The following is a 19,285-nucleotide window of genomic DNA, read 5'->3' as shown; positions in this document are numbered from 1 at the left end:
TCAGGCCAGAATAGAGTGGAATGATATATTCCAAATCCTGAAAGGAAAACACTTGCAACCAAGAGTATTTTATCCAACAAAGCCATCATTCTGAATAGAAGAAGAGATAAGGTTTTTCAAACAAAAGTTAAAGAAAGGAGTTCCTTACTGCTAAACCAGCTTCACAAGAAATGTTAAAGGATATTCTTTGACTGGAAAGAAAAGGCCATAATCAGGAGTAAGAAAATTAGGAAAGAAAAAAATTCCACAGGTAAATACAAACATAATAAAAGTAGTAGATTAATCATTAATAAAACCAGTATGGAGGTTAAAGCACAATACCAATAAAATAAATTATACCCATAAAAGTCAGTCAGGAGATTCAGAAAATAAAAAGACGTAAAGTATGACATTATATCCATAAAATGTGGGGGGAAGTACTTTTAAAATTTAAAACTTAGAATTTTAATTTTTAAAATTTAGGGGTGCCTGGGTAGCTCAGTTGGTTAAGCATCCAACTTTGGTTCAGATCATGATCTCGTGGTTTGTGAGTTCAAGCCCTGCATCTGGCTCTGTGCTGAAGCACAGAGTGGGGAGCCTGGTTTGGATTTTGTGTCTCCCTCTCTCTCTGCCCTTCCCCTGCTCACATTCTGTCTCTCTCTCACACAAAAATAAACAAACATTTAAAAAAAATTTAAAGTTTTAAATTTAGTGCTTTTAGAATAGTTTCAAACTTAAGCTACCATTAACTTAATATAGACTTCTATATGCATAGGATATTATATATAAAACTAATGGTAACCACAAATCAAAATCCTGTAATACATATGCAAAAATAAGGAAAGAGGAATTCAACCATATAACTAAAGAAAGCTATCAAACCACAATGGAAGAGCAAGGGAAGAAAAGGAAAAAAAAGAGAACTGCAAAAACAACCATAAAAGAACTAACAAAAAGTCAATAAGTATCTACCTATCAGTAATTACTTTAAATGTAAATGACCTAAATGCTACAATCAAAATATATAAAGTGACTAAATGGATAAAAAAGCAAGACCCAGCTATATGCTGCCTATAAGAGACTAACTTTAGACCTAAAGACACATGCAGATTGAAAGTGAAGGAATGGAAAAACATTTACCATATGAATGGAAGTGAAAAGAAAGCTGGGTAGCAATATTTATATCAGAAAAAATAGACTTTAAAACAAAGACTGTAATAAGAGACAAAGAAGGATACTACATAATGATAAAGGGTAAATATTTATGTATTTATGCAATAAACATGGAACACCCAAATATATAAAGCAGCTATTAACAGATATAAAGGAAGAAGTTGATAGTAATACAGTCATAGTAGGAGACATTAACACCCCATTTACATCAATGAATAGATCATACAGACAGAAAATCAACAAGGAAAGAGTGGCTTTGAATAACACATTAGACCAGCTGGACCTAAAAGATATATTCAGGACATTCCATCCCAAAACAGCAAAATACACATAATTTTCAAGTGCACATTAAACATTCTCCAAAATAGATCACATATGAGACCTCAAAACAAGACTCAACAAATTAAAAGATTGAAATCATGTCATTCATCTTTTTTGACTAGACAGTATGAAACTAGAAATCAATCATAATAAAAAAATCTGAAAAAACACAAATATATAGAGGTTAAACAACATGCTACTAAAGAATAAATGTGTCAACCAAGAAACCATAGAGGAAATTTAAAAATACATAAAGACAAATGAAAATGAAAACACACCAATGCAAAATTTTTGGAATGGAGCAATAGCTCTACTAAGAGGGAAGATTATAGTAATACAGGCCTACCTCAAGAAGCAAGAAAAATATCAAATAAACAGCTTAATCTTATACATAAAGGAGATAGGAAAACAACAAAGGCAAAAGCCAGTAGATGGAAGGAAATAATAAAGATAATAGCAGAAATAAATGATATAGAAACTAAAAAAACAATAGAACAGATCAATGAAACCAGGAGGCGTTTCTTTGAAAAGCTCAACAAAATTGACAAACCACTAGCAAGACTTATTAAAATAAGAGAGGACTCAAATAAATAAAATTAGAAATGAAAAAGAAGTAACAACTGACACCATAGAAATAAAAAGGATTATAAGAGAATATTGTGAAAAATTATATGCCAACAAATTGGATAATCCTAGAAGAAATGGATAAATTTCCCAGAAATACACAACCTTTCAAAACTGGATCAGGAAGAAATGTAACTCATCAAGGAATAAATGTTATGTTAAAATTGGATTTTTTTAGGTTTCTAAATTCAGAAAAAGGAAAGTTCCTTTTGTACAAAGAAATGTGAAAAGTAAATTATTTTAATAAACCACAGTCACTCTTCAAAAAAGCATATATTTTGGAGTCAGGCAAATCTGATTTGAATTTGAGCTTTACAATTTACTGCCTGTGTGAACTGGGGCAAGTTACTCAATTTCTCTAAGTTTTGGGTTGCTATTCTGTGAATAGGTATAATAAAATTTACCTCCAAATGTTGTATTGAGTTTTATGTGGGATAAAGAATACAGATTAACGTTAACTCTCAATATTTACTGTAAGATAGAAAAGCTTATCAATATAAGTGTGTTAAAAACTTTTTATTTGAGTATAGTTGACACACAATGTTCTGTTAGTTTCAGGTGTGCAACACAGTGATTCAATAAGTTTATACATTATGCCATGCTCACTACAAGTGTAACTACCATCTGTCACCATACAACACTATTACATTATCAATGACTATATTCCTTATGTTGTGCATTTTATTCCTGTTACTTACTCATTCTATAACTGGAAGGCTGAAGGTCGCACTCCCCTTCCCCATTTTTCCCACCCTCACTCCCTCCCTTCTGGCAAACATCAGTTTTTTCTCTGCATTGGCCTGATTATTACTGGTCTGATTCTGCTTTTTGTTCATTTGGGTTTTTTGATTCCACATATGAGTGAAATCACATGGCATTCGTTTTTCTCAGTCTGACTTATTTTACTCAGCATAATACCCTCTATGTCCATCCATGTTGTCACAAATGGCATAGTCTCATCTTTTTATATGGCTTCACAATATTCCATTGTGTGTATATGTGTATGTATTTATATATAATGTTATAGATACATATAACATTTTCTTTATCCATTCATCTATTGATGGACATTTAGGTTGCTTCCATATCTTAGGTATAAACATGGAGAGGACATATAACATTTAAGATAATGTTTTCATTTTCTTTGAGTAAATACTGAGTAGAATTATTGGATCATATGGTATTTCTATTTTTTATTTTTTGAGGTACCTCCATACTGTTTTCCACAATAGCTATACCAATTTACATTCCCACCAATAGTGCATGAGTATTCCTTTTTCTCCATATTCTCACCAACACTTGTTATTTCTTGTCATCTTGATTTTAGCCATTCTAACAAGCATAAGGTAATATCTCACTGTGGTTTTGATTTGCATTTCCCTGATCAGTGATATTGAGCATCTTTTCATGTGTCTATAGGCCATCTGTATATATTCTTTGGAAAAAGATCTATTCAGATCCTCTTCTCATTTTTTAAATCAGACTTTTTGCTCATTTGGTGTTGAGTTGTATACATTCTTCATATATTTTGGATATTAACCCCTTGTTGGATATATAATTTTCAAATATCTCCTTCTATTCAGTAGGTTGTCTTTTTGTTTTCTTGATGGTTTCCTTTGCTGTGCAAAAGCATTTTATTTTGATATAGTCCCACTAGATTATTTTCGGTTTTATTTACCTTGCCTTAGGAGACATATCTAGAAAAATGTTGCTATGGCTGATGTCACAGAAATTACTACCTGTGTTTTCTTCTATGAGTTCTATGGTTTCAGGTCTCACATTTAGGTCTTTAATCCATTTTCAGTTTATTTTTGTGTTTGATGTTATAAAGTGGTCCAATCACTCTTTTGCATGTAATTGTGCACTTTTCCCAGCACCATTTATTAGAGAGACTATGTTTTCCCCATTGTTTATTCTTGCCTACTTTGTCATAGATTCATTGGCCATATAACCATAGGTTTATTTCTGAGATCTCTATTCTCTTTCATTGATCTCTGTATCTGTTCTTGTGTTAGTACCATAGTGTTTTGATTATTACAACTTTGTAGTATATCTTGAAATTTGGAATTGTAATTCCTTCCACTTTGTTCTTCTTTCTCAAGGTTGCTTTGAATATTCAGGGTCTTTTGTGGTTCTACACAAATTTTAATATTATTTGTTTCATTTTTTTGAAAAATTTTGTTGATATTTTGATAAAGATTACATTGAATCTGTATATTGTTTTGGGAAGTGTAGACATTTTAACAATATTAATTCTTCCAATTCATGAACATGACTATCTTTCCATATGTTTGTTTCATCTTCAGTCTTTTTCATCAATGTTTCAGTTTTCATACTACAGTACAGGTTTTCACTTCTTTAGTTAAGTTTATTTCTAGGTATTTTATTCTTTTTGGTGCATTTGTAAATGGAGTTGTTTTCTTCATTTCTGTCTGACTTCATTATTAATGTATAGAAATATTACTGATTTCTGAGCATTAATTTTTTATCCTGCAACTTTATTGAATTCATTTATTAGTTCTAGTAGTTTTTGGTGGATTCTTTAGGATATTCTATGTGTATTATCATGTCATCATGTATTATCAGTTTAACTTCTTTAGCAATATGGATGCCCTTCATTTCTTTTTCTTATCTGATTGCTGTGGCTAAGACTTCTAGTACTATGTTCAATAAAAGTGGCAAGAGTGGGCATCCTTGTCTTGTTCCTGACCTTGGAGGTAAAATGTTCAGTTTTTCACCATTGAAGATTATGTTAGCTGTGGGATTTTCAAATATGGCCTTTATTACATTGAGGTATGTTCCCTCTAATCACATTTTGTTGAGTATTTTATCATGGATGGATGTTGTACTTTCTCAAATGCTTTTACTTCATCTATTGAGATGATCATATAATTCTTTTAATATAAAATTATTGTCAAATTGGTTTCCATACAACACCCAGTGCTCATCCCAACAGGTGCCCACCTCAATGCCCATCATCCTCTTTCCCCTCCCTCCTGCCCCCCACCAACCCTCAGTTCATTCTCAGTTTTTAAGAGTCTCTTATAGTTAGCTTCCCTCCCTCTCTTTTTTTCCCCTTGCCCTCCCCCATGGTCTTCTGTTAAGTTTCTCAGGATCCACATAAAAGTGAAAACATATGGTATCTGTCTTTCTCTGTATGACTTATTTCACTTAGCATAACACTCTCCAATTCCATCCACATTGCTACAAAAGGCCATCTTTCATTCGTTCTCATTGTCAAGTAGTATTCCATTGTATATATAAACTATAACTTCTTTATGCATTCATCAGTTGATGGACATTTAGCCTCTTTTCATAATTTGGCTATTGTTGAAAGTGCTGCTATAAACATTGGGGTACAAGTGTCCCTATGCATCAGCACTCCTGTATCCCTTGGGTAAATTCCTAGCAGTGCTATTGCTGGGTCATAGGGTAGATCTATTTTTAATTTTTTGAGGAACCTCCACACTGTTTTCCAGAGCGACTGCACCAGTTTGCATTCCCACCAACAATGCAAGAGGATTCACGTTTCTCCACATCCTTGCCAGCATCTATAGTCTCCTGATTTGTTCATTTTAGCCACTCTGACTGGTGTGAGGTGATATCTCAGTTGTTTAACATAATGTTGGAAGTTCTAGCATCAGCAATCAGACAACAAAAGGAAATCAAAGGCATCAAAATTGGCAAAGATGAAGTCAAGCTTTCACTTTTTGCAGATGACATGATATTATACATGGAAAACCCGAGAGACTCCACCAAAAGTTTGCTAGAACTCATACATGAATTCAGCAAAGTCGCAGGATACAAAATTAATGTAGAGAAATCAGTTGCATTCTTACACACTAATAATGAAGCAACAGAAAGACAAATAAAGAAACTGATCCCATTCGCAATTGCACGAAGAATCATAAAATATCTAGGAAGAAACCTAACCAAAGATGTAAAAGATCTGTATGCTGAAAACTATAGAAAGCTTATGAAGGAAATTGAAGAAGATACAAAGAAATGGAAAAACATTCCGTGCTCATGGATTGGAAGAATAAATATTGATAAAATGTCAATACTACCCAAAGCAATCTACACATTCGATGCAATCCCAATCAAAATTGCACCAGCATTCTTCTCGAAGCCAGAAGAAGCAATCCTAAAATTTGTATGGAACCACAAAAGACCCCAAATAGCCTAAGTAATTTTGAAGAAGAAGACCAAAGCGGGAGGCATCACAAACCCAGACTTTAGCCTCTACTACAAAGCTGTCATCATCAAGACAGCATGGTATTGGCACAAAAACAGACACATAAACCAATGGAATAGAATAGAAACCCCAGAATTGGACCTGCAAATGTATGGCCAACTAATCTTTCACAAAGCAGGAAAGAGTATCCAATGGAAAAAAGACAGTCTCTTAAACAAATGGTGTTGGGAGAACTGGACAGCAACATGCAGAAGAATGAAACTATACCATTTTCTTACACCATTCACAAAAATGAACTCAAAATGGATAAAGGACCTGAATGTGAGACAGGAAACCATCAAAACCCTAGAGAAGAAAGCAGGAAAAGACCTCTCTGACCTCAGCCGCAGCAATGTCTTACTTGACACGTCTCCAAAGGCAAGGGAATTAGGGGCGCCTGGATGGCGCAGTCGGTTGAGCGTCCGACTTCAGCCAGGTCACGATCTCGCGGTCCGTGAGTTCGAGCCCCGCGTCAGGCTCTGGGCTGATGGCTCAGAGCCTGGAGCCTGTTTCCGATTCTGTGTCTCCCTCTCTCTCTGCCCCTCCCCCGTTCATGCTCTGTCTCTCTCTGTCCCAAAAATAAATAAAAAACGTTGAAAAAAAAATTAAAAAAAAAAAAAACCAAAGGCAAGGGAATTAAAAGCAAAAATTAACTATTGGGACCTCATTAAGATAAAAAGCTTCTGCACTGCAAAGGAAACAATCAACAAAGCTAAAAGGCAACCGATGAAATGGGAAAAGATATTTGCAAGTAACATATCGGACAAAGGGCTAGTATCCCAAATCTATAAACAACTCACCAAACTCCACACCCGAAAAACAAACAATCCAGTGAAGAAATGGGCAGAAGACCTGAATAGACACTTCTCTAAAGAAGACATCCAGATGGCCAACAGGCACATGAAAATATGCTCATCAGGGAAATAGAGATCATATGATTTTTATTCTTCATTTTGTTGATGTGGTATATGAAATGTGGTTTACCAATATTTTGCTCAAAATTTTTGCATTTGTGTTCATCACAGATATTGCTGCTGTATGCAGGTCATGCTCTGGCAGAACAGCTAAAGCTAAAAAGTATGCACAAACCAGTGTTGTCCCTGGGCACTCCACCCAAAATGTGCCCTGGCAGGACAGCTGAAGCTGAAGTGCTTGCATGCCAGGTTGTCCCAGGGCTCTCCACACCAAGGGCAACCTGGTGGGATAGCTGAAGCTGAATGAGTGCAAGCCAGAATGTACCAAGGTGCTTAGTGTAGGGCGTGCTCTGGCCAGGAGACTGGAGCCAAGGCCAGTATGGGTGGGAGTGTTCTGGAGCACTCCTCACAGGAGGCGCCCTGGTGGGGTGGCTGAAACTGAAATCACTTAAGAGGCTCCCATGGTGCTCCATACAGGGCACCCTGGGAGGAAGCTGGATCTGAAGCAGACATAAGTGAGGGATTCCAGATTGGTCTGCACCAGGAGTGCCCTAACAAGGCATATGAAGCTGAAGTGGTGTGGGCCTGAAGTGTTCCAAAGTGCTTTGCACCTGTGTCACCTTTATGTCAAAGCTGAGGCTATAGTGAGCGTTAACCAGGTGTGTACTACCCTGTGGCTACCTTGAAGGGATGTCTGGGGCTGGTGTGGGCTAGGGGCCTGGGGCTCACTGAGGTGGCAGGCCAGTTAGGGAAACTGTGCTATGCACTGTTCTGTGGTCTCAAGGTGGATAAAGAGGAAAGACAGCCCATCAGCCTCATTCACCTGGAGGGCATTCCAGCAGCTTCCCTTGCCATTTAATGAAGTTCTAGGGCTGGCTTTTTTGTATGCTGGTTGCCCTATTAAAACGGACTTTTCTTCTGTTCCCCAGTACAACTGGGGCTAGTATGGGCTTGTGGACCCAGGGCTCACCAAAGTGGCAAGCCAGCTATTGTGATCAGACCTTGCTCTGGTCTGTGCTTTTACGATGGAGTGAGAGCATAAACCATGCAGGTCTCTAGTCCCTCTGACCTGGAGTGTTCCTGAAGCTCCTCTGGCATTTTAAACAGTTGCTTTTTTACTATTCCACAGTGCAACTCGGCTAGTGTGGGTTTGTGGACCTGAGGCTCAATGAGGTGGCAAGCACATCCGGCTCTGGTTTGCACTTTTAAGGTGGTGGAGGAGTATAAACTGTGTCATCCTCCAGTCCCTCTGCCTGAGGAGTGTCCACAGCACCTTCACCATGTGGTATAAAGTTGTAGTGTTTTCTCTTTTATCCACTAGTTGCTTTTTTAAACCACCTGTTTTTCTGTGCCCAAGGACAGAGGAATCTTTTCCCAGTCTCTCATTACTTATTATCCCTCTCCACTGAAGTGCACATTGTTGGGGACTTGGGACTCCCCTGACTCCATCTCTCCTTTTTTGCTGTCTTCTCTATATTTTATTGTGCAGAAGCTGTCCAGTTGTCCCTCAGTTCTCCTTCAGGAGGAATTGCTTTATAAATACATGTGATTTGGTATGTTCCATGGAAGGGTGAGTTTGGAGTCTTCCCATGTTGCCATCTTGGACTGGACACTTAATTTAAGTGTTTTGCTAACTGATTTTTATAAACTTATTGTAATGAGACTAGATGTCTGATAAAGTCCTAGCCAGTCCAAGATCTTTGTCTTTGTCCTGTCCTTGCCCTTGCCAGAATTCATCCTGGCCTTTTAAATTAACATTTAAAGAGTAGATCTCTTTACACTGTGGTTTTGAGCTTATGAAAATTTGTTTTAGAATTGAGTTTTCCTTCCAGAATTTCCAAACACTTTCATGGATCTAAATTATTTCCTTTATCCTAAACCAGAAGTCACAGTGATTTAGACTTTTGGGAATTCAAAACAAATACATTTATCCAACCTATGGTATGTTAAAATATAAGCCCTCAAGTACTAGGCAATGAACAAAAACAACAAATCAGAAAAGACCTCTTTATCTTTTAAATAAAAGTCTATTTTTAGAAATATAGACAAAGTAGTTGACATCAGGACCTGCTGGACTACCATGCCTCTTGAAAGTTAAAGGACAATTAAACATGCAGGGTTGAAGTGGGAGTGTGATTAGATGGGTTAGATTAGGAAGAAACAATATATCTTTTTTTAAAACAGAAAGTAAGGGGCGCCTGGGTGGCTCAGTCGGTTGTGCATCCAACTTTGGTTCAGGTCATGATCTTATGTTTGTGAGTTTAAGCCCCGCGTCAGGCTCTCTGCTGACAGCTCAGAGACTGGAGCCTGCTTCAGATTCTGTGTCTCCCTCTCTCTCTGTTCCTCCCCTGCTCACACTATGTCTCTCTCCCAAAAACAAATAAACATTAAAAAAGTAAAAAATAAGGGAAAATAATGGGAAATGTATAAAGCAGAATCATGGGTGAGAATAAAAGGGCTGGCCCAGAAGTGATCTCTTAAGCATCTAGAAGAAGTCCATAGTATTTTTTGATCTATCAAAAATATGAAGCTCCTGATAGTTTTCAAACTATACTATGGCCAGACTATTATTTTTAACCCTGGTACAATCCAGTTATATGATTTTTATATAAAGGACCATTTGCTAATTTCTAACCAGGTCCCCTCATAGTTTTCTCTTAGTTTCAGTACTTTCAAATTAAAGATATGCACTCTACAGAATATTGTCAAAAAATCCCTGAAACTCCCCAAATACTGTATGTACATTAAATTTCATTTAAATGTTGCTCCTTCTAATTCATTTTCTGCCTGCACAGACTTGATAATTTTGCAACTTGCTAGGAAGACTTCATTTGGAATTGTATATTGGAGTTCTTAATGCTTTCACTAAATATTCCAGTTTGCCCTTCCTAGAGGCACAAAGCAGGATTGCATTTTCTGTACTGCCTCCTTGTGGCTGAATGGAGACATTACTAGTTGTGGCCTGAGTTGTGAGCCATTTACTTGCCAAATTTAATTTGAGATGAAAAACTTTCCAGCACTTTTTTCCACCTATGCTACAATGGCTGATATTGATTGTTTAAGTTGGTGATTGTTTTCTCTGCCTGGATTTTGGAGTAAGGTGACTTGGAGCAGAGCCATTCAACAACAAACAATAGACCAGTATTGTGTGGGAGAAATGCATCTGTTCTAAGAACTAACATTTTGGAGTTGTTTGTTACTACAAAATAATTTATGATGATGAAATTATAAAATTATTTTGAGCATCACATGTAAGCATCAAAGGTATGTATAAATATTCCAGAAAAAAATAATACAGCCATCAATGATTAAATGCTTTTTGTTTGTTTCCTTACATGATATTTTTTCAGATAGGGGGTGGGCTGTATGTATAAAGATGTTTTAGTTAAGCCCACATGTTTTAGTGCTTGACATTATATCAAAGAAATACAAGAATTCGCCAAGAGAATATAGATGTACAGTTTGGAAATAGACTTTAGATACTACATTACCTGACACTGTGTGTATTTTTTGGTTGTACAAAAATTATAATATCTTCCAAATGACTGCCTTCATTTTCTTTTAAATTACCTAAGAGCCCAAAAAGTCCACAGAAACAGAAAGTGTTTCCTGACATAAAAGGTAGCTAATGAATCCTAAAAGTATGTTTTCCTCTCCCTTGTTGGGGAGAAGAGAACACTTCAATGCCTATCAAACATTTACAATATAAGACATCAAATTGTTACACAGAATCAAAATTTTTTAAGGAGCCAAGGAAAGTGGCAATTGCTACTACATCTTCTTTTTTCCTTCCTCTATTTTCTTCCCTTCTTTCTGTCTCTACACGTCTCCTTCATATGGTACTCATGGCTTTCTCTCAGTTTCTCCTTATTTTCATTATATGTTAAAAAGTATTTAAGAATCTCTGGAAATTGAAAATAACATAGAAAAGTAATACTAAATTATTTGGGCTTATATGGATTTTAAATTCCTGGCCTAAGGGATCTATGCAAAGAGCTAACTTAGACACTTTTATCTTGATCTGTACGGCTAGTTGGAGTTGACATGTTTTCTACACAAAATTTTAAAAAAATACTCGTAGCTGGTTTTCCCCAATGCTTGTTTGAAATTTTATTAAATGAGAGTTAACACATATCTTTGTAATACTGTCTAGACTGTAATGTTTTTCTTAAGTCTATAAAAGACTGAGTAGGAGCATCATAAATTGCCTGAAATTCTTATTGCATTTACAAACAAGGAGATGGAGAAAAGCACTGCTGAGAAGGCAGACCTTCTGATAAGGAGTTTGGCTTAGTGAGTTAAAAAGAACAATGAGAATGCATAGAAAAGGTTCATAATTTTTTTCATAGTTGGGTTTATTTCTTACACAATCATTTAATTTGTGAAAAACAATAGAACGATCCTGATATTTCACTTTTTTTAACCAAGAAAATCTTAAATTACATTATTAAAATTAGATTACTCCAGAACATAAAGCATTAAGAAGTATCTTTCTCCACTCTTTTTTTCTCCTAAACCTGACAGATAAACTTTGAAGGTAGTTCTTCATTTAGAGGGAAGGATTATATATGCTACAGAATCACAGATGAGGAAAGCCTTCCCTGCATTTAGGGAAGGCTTCAAAGAGGAGGTGGTGTTTGAAACATAAAATGTAGTAGCTTCTCATATGGTATGAAATTTTACAGGCAAAGGGAACAATATAAATCAAGACACAAGCATTCAAATGTATGATGTGTTCAAGAACATGTGCTATGCGTAGAACATATCACATTAGGGAGGAGTACTAGACAAGGATTGAAGGAAAGCTGAGCCAAGCTGGAAAGCACCTTGTATAGCATTGTTAGTAAGGGTATAGTGCAGGAAATATATGCTTTAAATTTTCCCACACAACTAATAGTTAACAGAATTGATATTTGAATGTAAGCAGGCTTGTCTCCAGAGTTTGTGCTCTTAACCCCAGAGTTTGTGCTCTAAATCACTATGCTGTAGATAAATGTATGGATAATAGCTTTTATGAATAAAGCACAAGCTAAGGATCAGGAAGCAAGGGGTGACTGTGTAGGGTGGAATTCATTATAATTTTGGGGGAAGTAAACTTTCGACTGATACTTGAAGTATGTTATTTTCATTATGAGCAGAGAGGAAGCACAAAGTAGCCAAAAGAAGAGCAAATACCTCATTTGATTCTTTGCTTTAAAGTAATCTTGCATTTTCTCTCTTCTCTTTGTTACCCTCCCCTGCCCTTTATTCCCTTCCACCTCTTCCTCCTTCTCCTCTCTCTCTTTCTCTTCTGTCTCATTTGTATATCATATTATCAAGGGGCTGTAATTCAAGTCACCAAGCCATTCTAACTTTGTTTGCAATTTAAAACAAGAAATAGTTCTTTCTGAGATATATTTTGCAGTTAATAGACAAATGGAAACATATAATATATTTCTAGATCATATTTACAAACTACAAATGTTTGGGATCTTATTTCCCTTTAGAGCTCTCACGATGGTGTTTTTATAATACATTGTGATGCATTACAATCACATTAATGAAGAATTCCATCACCATATCTACTTATTACATGCAATTATAAAACCTGAGCTGCTTGGCTAAGGTATTCATTAACCTTTTCAAAGCTTATTATAGGAAATCTAATCACATGGAGATTTTAGACTGCATTGTGAAAATGAGTCCAGTTGTCATGTACAGTAAATTTTAATACCCAAATTCTCTGTAAATTGGGCAGTTTCCTGAAATTGAACGAGGAAGCTCTATTTAATCAGCTTAAAATATGAAATTTGAATTCATTTGCACTGTAAAAATAATACCTATATCTGAGATAAATGCTAAAAGAACATTTTACTTTTTATTCTAATTAAAGTTCCTGCATTTATTAATTTTATTTCTCTTTATATGTTTTAAACCTTATAAATTCTGATTGAAATTGTAGATTCAGTAATAAACATTGTAATTTGTGTTTCCCATTCCAACATTCACTTAAAATACGGAAAGAATGTTAAGTATTTTGTTTTTAATAATCGCATTTAAGTTTCATATTGTTTCTATAGTGTATAATGCAGACCAACTTTGTTTATTTACCATATGTGGAGTCCCTTTAATTCAAATTGTTTGTTCTTAAATTGTTACTATTGCTTGAATCAGCACTACTACACTATATATAAAATTCTATATAGAAGAATGATTTAACAATCATAGTTACTTTCAATCTTCAAACTGCTTACAATTTCCAAACCATTTGGCATTGTTAGTAAGTCTCAACTTCTAGAATGTTAATTTTCCCTTGTTTTATAACTACTCTCCCCTTTTTCTCCTACCTCTTTGAACATCTTTTATCTGTTCTCGTCAGTTACCCTTTTACTGGTAATTCTGGGCCTCCTTGGGGCTCTATGCATGTCCATTTTTATATTCTGATTCTGACAATCCTTTCTAGAATACTCCTCTTATTTTCTCTCTCTCTCTCTCCATATATATATATGTATGTATATATATATGTATGTATGTATATATATATATATGTATATACATACATATATATTAAACAAATTGTTAATTTTTCATTTAACTACTCATTCACTTATTTAAGAAATATTTTTGAGCACCTACTATGTGTTAACTATTTTGATATGCATTGGATTAAGCATAGTTCCTATCTTCTAGGAACTTATAGACCAATGAAAGACTCAGGAAAATAGATGTGAGGTTTTTAGGCCAAGGTAAAGGCTTTGGTAAGTACTTTTGTGGTTGCATCCGAATATATAGGAATGGAGTATTAAGAAATAAGCACAGTTCTTTTTAAACATTTGAAGAAATATTTGCAGTCAGAATTTTATTAAAATAATATTTAACTTGTGGGGCGCCTGGATAGCTCAGTTGGGTGGGCGTCTGACTTCGGCCCAGGTCATGATCTCATGGTTCGTGGGTTCAAGCCCAGCATCGGGCTCTGCTGACAGCTCAGAGCCTGGAGCCTGCTTTGAATCCTGTGTCTCCCTCTCTGTCTGCTCCTTTCCTACTCACATTCTGTCTCTCAAAAATAAATAAACATTGAAAAAAATTTTAAATAATATTTAACTTGTATAATATATACATATAAATGTTTTGTAATAGTGACAGAAATATCTTAATATTGGTAATAGCCATTATTCATTTTAACAGTCTTCTGAAAACTAAGTTTAGTGGTGCCTTATTAATGTATTCTCAAGATATTCAATAAAAACATAAGAAAGTTGTGACAAAGTTCTTAAAAATGACAGACATTAACATAGAGATATTGATTATTACAGTGAAAGTTGTCTTACCATTAAGCATTTTAAAAATGTGAGTTGGTGACAGACCGAACATGTACTCATCTACTTGGATCTTTACTTATATTCTTATTTTACCTATTCCAACTAATTTCATCATTAAATATTTTGAGAATTATTTCCAATGTAAAGATGCAGATTATCATTTAAGAATTCTTTGAGCCAAATATTGGCATAGGAAAGACCCCACTAATATGATCTTGCTATAAAATACATTATTAAATGCCTGAATCTATTGGCAATGAGTTCTAAAGGCCATTATGTGAAGAGCAGAGACAACTACCTGCACATTTAAATATTCCCTTTTCTTAATGGCAGTGCAAGGGATGTTAAAAGTCAGTCATCAAATGATGCTGTGAATCATATCAGCAATTTCTTGTATAAGTGACATGGAAATTGGAGTAGATGGAAATGTGGATAATTTATGAATTTTAATGCCACCTGTAAATGCAGTCATGATTTTTGCAATTATATTCTATTTCACTTTTAGTTGACTAATGAAAGGATACAGATAACGAAAGGATTTCTTGTTAAAAGCAGAAGAGCAAGCTTATCTTTAAAACATCAAGGAACCTAAGTGCTAAAGTACTATCAATTGAGTGTTCAGCCCTGGACATTAATAAATGCCCCTGGAGTAAATTTCTCTCCTTATAAGACTGAAAGAAAGAGAAAATGCTGTTGAGAAGTACAGTGGTCAAGAAGACAGACTCAGAAGCTAGACTGTATTGATTCAAACTCCACCTCTACCAGTTATTGATTGTGTCTCTTGAGCAAGTTATTTAACTTTTTAATGCCTCAATTTAGTCATTTAAAAATTAGGGCAATAATTAGAATACCTGCCTCATAAGGTTGTCGTGCAGATTTAATTTTTTTAATGTTTACTTATTTTTGAGAGAGAGACAGAGACAGAGACAGACAGAGACAGAGTGTGAGTGGGGAGGAAAGAGAGAGAGGGACACAGAATCTGAGGTAGGCTCCAAGCTCTGAGCTGTCAGCACAAAGCCTGACTCGGGGCTCAAACTCACAGACCACAAGATCATGACCTGAGCTGAAGTCGGACACCTAACCAACTGAGCCACTCAGCCGCCCTGATGCACAGATTAAAGAAGATTAATATAGACAGAGCACTTACAACACTTCTTGGTATGTTCTTGCTATTGCATTTTTAGAACCAGTACAAAATAATGCAAAATGTTAAAAAAAATGTAATGCTTATAATTTATGTGAAAGTAATTTGGAAACTATAAGCATAATAAAACTAAAAGTTTTAATTTATATACTTCAATAGTTATGGATTAAAGTTTAAGATAATGGAATGCTAGAGACATCTAAACAATCTGCCAATGACACAAATGCTATCTCATGAAAATGCAGATCTCAATGAAACATGTTCCTAAACATCCTTGGTAAAATTTATGAACAGAGAGGACAAAAGAAAAAATAGAAAGTGATACAATATCCAGAGTTAATAAAAAAAAAAGTTTTCTCTAGAGGACTAAAGGTCATCAGGGATCAGATATCTCATAAGCCGCAGTTGAAGACAATTTTAACCTATGTATTGAGTTCTAAAGAAAAAAAAATTCCCTATCTAGAAATCTATACTACATACTATTTGATCATTGTACTAGAAAGGCAATTAGAGCTTTTTAGATATTGTTATATTATCTTCAGGACTGTGATATTACAGATAAACCTAGGGCCAGCTTTCTTTTTTTTAGATTATCTTTATTATTTTTTCCTTTCCAGATGCCTGCAGCACTTTAAAATTTCCTTATAATGTAAGAATTTAACCACAATATATTTGGGTATGGGTTTCTTTTCAGTATTTTTGTGTGGAAGTTATTAAGATGTCTCAAAGTATGTACACAGGTATTTCTTCAATTCAGGAAAGTTGTCTTCCACTATATTTTGTATTATAATTTCTGTGATATTTGTTCCTCAGATATACCAATTATTCATAGACTAGATCTCTATTTTTTCCATAGATACCATTTTCCTTCTCATATTCATCCTTTTTCCTTTCCTTGGGGCCCTAGTAAAACTTCCTAAATTTTTATCCCACATTACTAATTTGATATTCTACATTATATTTCTTCTTCTTAATAACTCAAATATGCATTTTAAATTTCCTGATCTTCTATGACATTTTTAGTTTATTGATATTCTTCTTTATCTTGCTCATCTCCCTTTTCACCTATTTTTATTGCCTGTATATCTCAGAATGTTGCCCATATGACTTTGTGCTTTTGTACCTCCAAAATATTTTTCCCCCCACTATGTTTAGTATATCAAAGAATTATAAGATATTTTTTTTCTGGATCTTGAAGAAACTCAATTGCTGTGATATTAACTTTTGAATTTTATGTTCCATTCCCCTGTTTTCTCTGAATTTTTGGTAGCCCATGTGAAAAGATTTTTCTCTTTACTCATTTTCAAATGAAGCAAGTTCTCTTCAAACAAAATATTTGGCAACAGAACCAATGAGTTGTTTGCCTTTGGTCTGTCTTTGCCAACCCAAAGAATGGCTGAATAGCTTTTTTGGTCCATAGTTAGAGGAGAAGTTAATGTCCACATATTTTAGCCCCATTTTCTGTGCTTCAGCTGTCATGTGCTTAACATAGTTTTGCTTTAATTCGGTAGCTTTTCTCCACATGCAACCTTGTTCCATAGTGTACTATGAAAATTTATAATGTCCAGGACCTAGCTATAGTGGTTTATTTGTGGGCCTCACATGTTCCTAGAATAAATTATGCTACTACCAATTGCCTATCCAGTCATATTTCTGGGAGTTGCTATATCTCAATGAACATAGAAAGATGGATAGCATATAAAGAAGCACCTTCACAGTAGAGATATGGTTGTCTACAGTTCTGATTAGTATAGATCTTGGGACTCTGAGCTATGGGCTATGGTGTAGAATTACATAATCTCATCTATATAACCCCCTAGTCATCTTACTTTCATGAGACAAACTTTTGCTAGTTTCTTAGTCTAGTCTCATTACCGCAGATGCTGACATTTTCTGTTTTGTTTGTTTTTATCTTTAGCTCTGTGTGTTCTTATCATTTTCTGTGGGTTCATTATATTTTTACAGCAAGTTAGGAAAGACTTCATCAGGGGCTAAAACCCATATATATTTTAAGCCAGAAATTGCCCATCAATTATTCAATATAGCATATGTTACAGATGGACAAAAGAGTTAGACAGAAATGATGCAAATTAATCATCACTACCGGGGAAAACATCTCAATGCTCTACTATTGGTTGTTTAATAGTTTCATCATCTTTTTAGATTGATGGACTATCACACATACAAAAATTACTACCTTGATCTGAGTAGTCCTAGAGCAAAAATCTAGCTTAGAAAACCTACTTACTACCATTGTTTCAAGTGATGTGAATATCTCATTTTACTAACATAAAATATAAAATATATAATTAGAGTTAATTTGCTTAACTTATGAAGGCTATAGTAAGGATTCAAGTGTAACTTTATAGTATTAATAAGCAGCTTATAAATTCATACTTGACCATGACAACTTAAAAGTATTAGAGTACATTAAAAATATGCCCCCTGCATCATGCATAAGAGTTTGGTTAACCAAAAACCTCAAATACTCTCTGCTTACATTAACTGCCTTTTCCATACCATACCTAGAAAAGAATATCACCTTACTATCTTTTGTAGGCCTCATACTCACCATATCAGCTGCTAAATCCAAGTTGGCATCCTCATCAGAAGGGAGTAGACTCCTTTAGTGCCTTCCTCGTGCTTTGTGTTAGTAGCCAAAAGCTCTTTTGCTTTGCCCAAATTGTCAAGTCCATCTGCCAGTAGCCTCTCAGCTCATTATGCCATCTGCTAGGCACTGACCTGTATCACTCCCCTTGGTCCAGATGCCACATTGTATGTGTCTGGCATCTCAAAATATTCCCTACTGTTTCACATTCTTCCAGAATATAGAGAAATGACTCAACCTGACATTTGAAATCTAGCTACAGCTGGAGCAAAAAGAACTGGTATTTTACTCTGTGAAGCATTCCAACTATTCAATGCAATAAGTATTTTCTCAAAATAACAGTGGAGTGTTTCACTGTAGAATAAGATAGTTGGGATTTTTTTCTAGGAAATACTGACTGAATGGGAGGCAAATATTCATGTATATCCAATGACTTTCCTGAGTAAACATGAAAGCAATTTTGAAAGGGGTATATGTTTAAAGGCTTTAAGTTAAAATTTAGCTTTCTAAAATGCAGTGTTAACATTACTGGGAGACATCACAGAGTAAAAAAGTAAACACAGGCTTTGTGGTAGGAGGACAATGTTGGGCTCTCAGCTCTCTCTTACTAGTTCAAGGATCTTGGGCAATGTGTTTAATCTTTCCGAGTTTTAATTTATTCATCTGCAAAATGGGAACAGAAACTTACCTCACAGGATTGCTAAGAGAATTAACTAAAGCTATGTACCCTAATACAGTATGTTAATTTAAAATATTTTTAATGTTTATTTATTTTTGACAGAGAGACAGAGTGATAGTGGGGGAGGGGCAGAGAGAGAGGGAGAACTGAATCTGAAGCAGGATCCAGGCTCTGAGCTGTCCGCACAGATCTCGATGCAGGGTTCAAACTTACAATCTGTAAGATCATGACCTGAGTTGAAGTTGGATGCCTAACCAACTGAGCCACCCAGGTGCCCCTAAATAGATATCCGTTTTGAGCACTTACTAGGA

Source organism: Panthera pardus, unplaced genomic scaffold (assembly GCF_024362965.1).
Source record: "Panthera pardus isolate Hobbes unplaced genomic scaffold, ASM2436296v1 HiC_scaffold_27, whole genome shotgun sequence".
In the NCBI taxonomy this organism is placed as follows: domain Eukaryota; kingdom Metazoa; phylum Chordata; class Mammalia; order Carnivora; family Felidae; genus Panthera; species Panthera pardus.
Note: the sequence above shows the minus strand (reverse complement) of the source record.